This window comes from Urocitellus parryii, chromosome 5 (assembly GCF_045843805.1).
Source record: "Urocitellus parryii isolate mUroPar1 chromosome 5, mUroPar1.hap1, whole genome shotgun sequence".
Taxonomy (NCBI): domain Eukaryota; kingdom Metazoa; phylum Chordata; class Mammalia; order Rodentia; family Sciuridae; genus Urocitellus; species Urocitellus parryii.
The window spans coordinates 99,694,111-99,700,260 of NC_135535.1; the positions used below are offsets into that span (position 1 = coordinate 99,694,111).

The 6,150-nt window shown below is 35.6% G+C and overlaps 1 pseudogene; it reads left to right on the forward strand.

Annotated features, from left to right (window-relative positions):
• Window positions 1–2,639: 2,639 nt before the first annotated feature.
• Window positions 2,640–4,537, forward strand: LOC113198224 (tetratricopeptide repeat protein 9C pseudogene; annotated as a pseudogene).
• Window positions 4,538–6,150: the final 1,613 nt, after the last annotated feature.

A 6,150-nucleotide genomic window follows, 5' to 3' on the forward strand; every position in this document is an offset into this window, starting at 1 on the left:
CCCTTAATCAAATTACTGAACTGAAGAATCACATTAACTGAATTTGTGTTGCTGTTTCTAAGAATATAGTGAGGGAGTCAGGGTTTGTGATTTTTGAGTCCCAGCAAGGGGAACGTGAGCAGAGATGAAGATGACTGAGAGTAAAGAAGACCTCCTGACGTGAGTGAACCATGGAGTTTTCTCTGGATTCTTAGAAGCTCTGGTATTTAAATTCCAGGTAATATGTAAGCAGGTGTTTGAGGAATAGAGAGTAAGGGTTAGCCTCTGGTCATTGTTAAAAATCTCTGTTATCCTTTAATCTTTTGTTTTAACCTAACTTTCTTTTCCTCCTTTTTTTTGTTTACTAACATAATGAGAGATGCTCTTTTGAATATTACCTTATACCATAAACCATGCTAAATATTTTACCCCTCAATGCTGAATATTTTATATCAACTGTTCTTAAATAAACAAGCAAATTAAACCTTATCTAAATAAGATTATATTAAATGATGGAACCACATTTGAAATTTAGTTCTCATGCACATTATAGATTTCTAATTAATATGGAAAAGAGGATAGAAAAAATAGAAGTTATGTTTAGCATCATCAAAACAAGTCTTGTCAGCATCTTTTCATTCTCTGTACCGACTGGGATTTAGTAGTGTCTAAAATGTGTTAGTAGGCTAAATACAGGCTTTGTTGAAATATAATTTTCACAAACATCATAAATCCTTATGTGGAAAATTCCAAAGAATCTACAAAATAGATAATAGAAGTAAGGAATGACATTTTGGCCAAGTTTCAAGATGCAAAATCAGTACACAAAAATCAACTACATTTCTATTTCCTGTAATAACTGAAAAAGTAAAACTGTCATTTGCACTGAAATAAAAATAGAAAATACTTAGAAATATAATTAACAATGTATGTGCAAAACTTACTACAAACTACAAAACATTGTTCAATACAAATTGGTGTGGTCCAAATAAATGAAAGAAAAACCCTGCTTGTGGTGGAGACTGAATGTCACTAAAATGTCAATTTTTACCAAATTGAGCTATAAATTCAAAGCATCCTGAAAAAATATCTTGGCAGGCTTTTTTTAACATTGATTTACAGCTTATAAAATAGGACAATGCCTTAGGATAATAAAAATAAAATATCTTGAAAAAGATTCAAGTTTTAACTTAAATCTATAACAAGATCATGTGGCATTGACATAGGAACTGAAAAGGTATTAATGAAACCCACATAGAGCCAAGAAATGGCCTCAGATTCCTCAACAAATGATTGAGTGAATGAAATAGCCTTTTTGGCATATAGTCTTGAAATTGGATGTTCATATTTTTTAAAAAATTAACATTGTTATTTATCTCATATCATGTGTAGAACATTTCTCAAGTTGAATCAAAAAATCTAAATGGAAGAGCTGAAACTTTAAAATTTCTCAGAAAACAAAGGGGAAAGTCTTTCTGCCTTGAGATAGGTAAAGATTAGATGGAGAAGTCCTCAAATTCCAAACTTTGGGGGAACAAAAGTGATTGATTTGTCTTTATTAAAATGAAGAGCTTTTGATATTCAAAAAATTAAAGCAGTGAGAAATGAAGAGTGAAGCCATGGGTTGGAAAAGAACCTTTGTAAAACATATATAGAATGGGTAACTCATATCCACAATACCTGATGTACTCTTGCAACTGAATATTAGTCAACCTTATTAAAAATGGATAAGTATTGAATGAGCATGTCACCAAAGAAGATATCTGAATGATAATTACATTAAAAATATTCACAACATGATTAATAGAGGATATAAACTAAAAGAAGCACATAAGTGAATAAACATTTGTTAAAATACCTAAAATTAAGAGATTGACAAGAACAAACGTTGGTGAAGGTGTGCAACATTTGGAATCTTACACATTGTTGGAGAAGTGACAATTATGGAAAACAGTTTGACAGATTTTATAAAGCAAACACCATATGACACAGTGATTGTATAAATGAATTTATCCAAAAGAAAGTATACTCTGACAAAATAATATGAAATGCACATAGCAGCTTCTTATGTAATAGTCAAATACTGGAAATAAGAAATATTTCATTATGTCGGATATAAACAAACAATGGGAATACCATTAAAAATTAAAAAGAGATTAACTACTTACATGTACAATGATTTCTGTAAATCTTAAAAGCATTATCATACATGAAATAAACCAGAGATAGACACCACACACTCTCTAATTCCTTTAGGTGAAATTCTAGGATAGGTCAAACTATTGACATAAAGCCAGGAATCAAAGTCAGGTAGGAAAATGAATGTAAAAGGAAATAAGAAAATTTGAGAAGTGATGCAAATGTTTTAAATGACAGTTCTGTGGTGTTTACATGATTCACTTTGTGATATTCTTGTTATGAATGAGTCAATATTTTTCTGTTTGCTTCCATAAGCTAGCAAGTCTGCCTACCTTTATCTGAAATTAGTCTCAGTATTTTTTCCTGGACTGGGAAAGTGCTTTGATTAGTTAATTGTCCTATTTAACATAAAAGGTTGCTCAATACTTTGCTAAGTGAGGCACATAAGTAACTTTCTAGTCCACTCCTCTTGATCTGAGCCAATTACCACATCTGCCATGATTAGACAGAGCTACAAGGTGATGGGTATAAAAGCTGGACACAGAACAAGTAAGTTTTGGAGGGTGATAAGAAAGAAGTAGAGAAAGGAAAAACCAGAATCCAAGGCAGTTTAGAAGTGGTGAAGCCTTTACTTAAGTGGAAGTCTTTTGTAATTTGGGGAAGACTTATGAGTGCACAAGTGTAAAAAGTTATTTGGGACATATTTTATGGTATGGGTGTTATATTACAATAAAGATGTTTTCAAAAGGTACTTTTATAGGTTAAAAAGGTTGATGATCATAATTTCATGTGGAATAGAACACAAATTCCCCATCTTGGATTTAGTCAATTTCTGGTTGAATTAAACAATGTATTCCTAAATTATCTCAATTCTATTAATGTCTTCAGCTGTTGCCCCAACAACAGTTTTATTGTTTGTTTGTTTATTTGTTTGTTGTGGTGCTGGGGATTGAACTCAGGGAGTTTTTATCACTGGATATGTCCCCAGCCTTTCTGACTGGACTTCATAGTGTAATTTTTCTATTTCTTCTTTGACTACAATTAGTGGGTTTTGACATAGTGTATACTGTGTCAGAGCCCAAGGGTCCCACTTTTACTGAAGCTCTTACTAGAGTGGTGTTCCTCTGACAGATCAGGCAGTTCCATTGTAGATAGCAGAGTATGTAGAAGGTACCCTCTGTGGCTACTCTTCCATTCTTATTATTATTGTGTGGTCTGAAAGGGCAAAGAGTAACAAATATCAAGTTCCCTAGTAGATGATGTGTTTACAATCTTTTTGTTGCTCTTTTTACTGTTACTATAGAGGTGAATTTTTAGAACAGGTCTTCAGCCTTCCTCCCTTGACCCCTACCAATGTCTACATGTGGCCAGGTTATTTGCTGGTCTTTTATCTCCCCCATTCTTTAAGCATAGACAACAACAAATGCCTGTTGAATAGGACAAATCAAGAGCAGGGATGGAGGGAAGCCCTCTTGTGTTTTTAGCAGCTGTCACCACCTACTCCCTTTTTCTTCCTGGTCAGGGGGTGTGCCCATAAGAAAGGACGAAGGATCCTGCCTGCATTCCCTAGCAGGGCCTTTAGTTTTTCGCGGAGTCTCTGTCCCCGGAATTGCTTCTTTAGGAAATCATTTAATCTTTGGCTTCATTATTCTCACATCCTTTTCCTAACTAGTTTCCTGCACTTCTGGAGACTGAAAAAGACCGCAGAGAGGTGATGTTGGCTGTGGGGGTGGAGAAACAAGCAAAGCTTCCCTCCCAGGGGCTCTCCTGGAGAAGAGAAATCAACTGCTTTCCTAAATCAAGTGTTTTGATTCCAAGCCCAGAATGTCAGTGCTCTTTCACTTCCCAATTCCATAAGAACAGTGGGCGACCATGAGCTCTGGAGAAACGCCTGCAGGAGGAGGCTCAGCTCTACCAGGAGGAAGGGAACCAGCATGACTAGCAGGGGAAGTACTGTGATGCTGCTGGAGCTCTGCTTCAGCCGTGGGGTCTGGATCCAAGTCTTCGCTCCGGTATACCTAATCTAGGACCTCAGGGCCCGGCTCTCACACCTGGAGAAAACATCCTGCACAGGACCCAGACAGACTGCTACAATCTAGTTGCCTGTCTTCTTCAGATGGAGCTAGTGCACTACCAAGGAGTGACAGTACAGTCAGAAAGTTTCAGAGAGTTCCATCAGGTGCTTTTAAGACACCAAGTATCTTTAAAGGACAGCCTGATAATGCGAAGGCCTTGTATCAGGCTGGGGTAGCTCTCTTTCATCTGCAGGACTATGACCAGGCTCAGCACTATCTACTGGCTGCTGTCAAATAGGCAGCCTAAAGATGCCAATGTCCGGAGGTACCTTCAGTTAATGCAGTCAGAACTCAGAAGCTACCAGAGGAAAGAGAAGCAGTTGTACCTTGGCATGTTTGGTTAACAAAGAAGAATGGTGCTCCTCCACTTAAACTTAGGTAATCCATTAAAGACCCATCAAGGGGAAACCTGAGCCTGAGCAAGAGAAATTAATGTATACCTCTGACCCAGGTGGATTTCTGGTTTTTTTTCCCCCTATTCTGAAACTCTGTACTACTTAGACCTTCTAAGTCTTTTTTTTTTTTTTTTGGTCTATCCATCTGTTTATTTGCATAACTTTCAATATATATTATTGTTGGCGATGTTTGCCTTGAAAAATACACCAGAAAACATTCATCAGCTACAGGTGGAATTAATAATATTTTTGGCATAGATTTAATGATAGATGTTGCTAGGTGTATTCATATTCAGAGGAGAATGCTAACAGAGGATGAGATGGTAAGGATAGGCAGAAAGCAGTTTCTTCCTTTGTTTTCTCAGATACCCAAAGCCAAACAGGAAAATATCTATATTTTTTGTGGAACTAGACATTATAAATTAGACCAAAATGTATTTAAAATAAAGATTTGAAATTAATCATTTTGATTTAAATTAATTCCTTTTTCTCCTCCATATTTCACGAACATTCAGATTCTTTTTCCTCTACAAAAGTACACCTAGTTTCTCTTTTTCCCCTGGTAATTCTAGTTCTTGCTTTTGCTTATATTCTTAAAAACTTTGGAGTCACGCATTTAAGTATTTATTTAATAACCCCTCAGCCCTCGTATCTCCCACCAAAAAATGCCTGAGTAAATGTTTTAATTTTTAATAGATGCACATCTATAGTATGCTTGTTTCTCTAAAAAACTTAGGTTATATTAACAAGTCTTCTAGAAACAATACTATAATAGAGCAGGATAAAAACTTTAATGCCTTCTTTACCTGTCCCTATATTTTGTAAGAGCGCAGGTCTTTATAGAGGAGAGAAACAATAAGGAAGAGCTGTTATTGCTTGGTGTCTTTAAAGCACCTGATGGAACTCTCTGGAAGCTGTTAGGCAGATGTCCAGAATGCAGATCTAGTGCTGGCCTATCTAAGTAGAAGCCTCCATCAACCAGGAGCTCCTTTGTCATTCTATTTACTCATTGTGGATAAGGTCTATGATGATGCAGGTACTAAATAGTAGGTGAGACCATACATCACACATTCCACTTTTATAAGCAGAGGTAATAAGCAATTGCCATTAGCCAGTATAAAACCATAAAACAAAATAGATTTCAGAAAAGAAAAACTAAACACTCTAGTTCCTTATCAATAATACCCCTCTTCCAGTGCATTAAACTCTTCTTTGTTAAATAACATGACCATCAGTTACAGCAGAAAATTTTCCTACCAAATTTAAATAACATGACCATCAGTTACAGCAGAAAGTTTTCCTACCAAATTATCATATGAAGTCCAAAGACAGAACTAATAAAAGTTTAGGGTTATTGATGAAATTTTGTCATGGTGAATCTTATCAAGTCTGTTTAGCCAGTTTATCCTTGATTTCTATAGTTTCCTATAAAATTACTATAGTAATTCTGTCATCTCCCACTGGAAGACCTGCTTACAGTGATTCCTATACCAATTGACATGACCTTGTGAATACAGTATACCTTGCTATGCTTTATTTTTCTTTGTCGTTTTGTTTGGGGT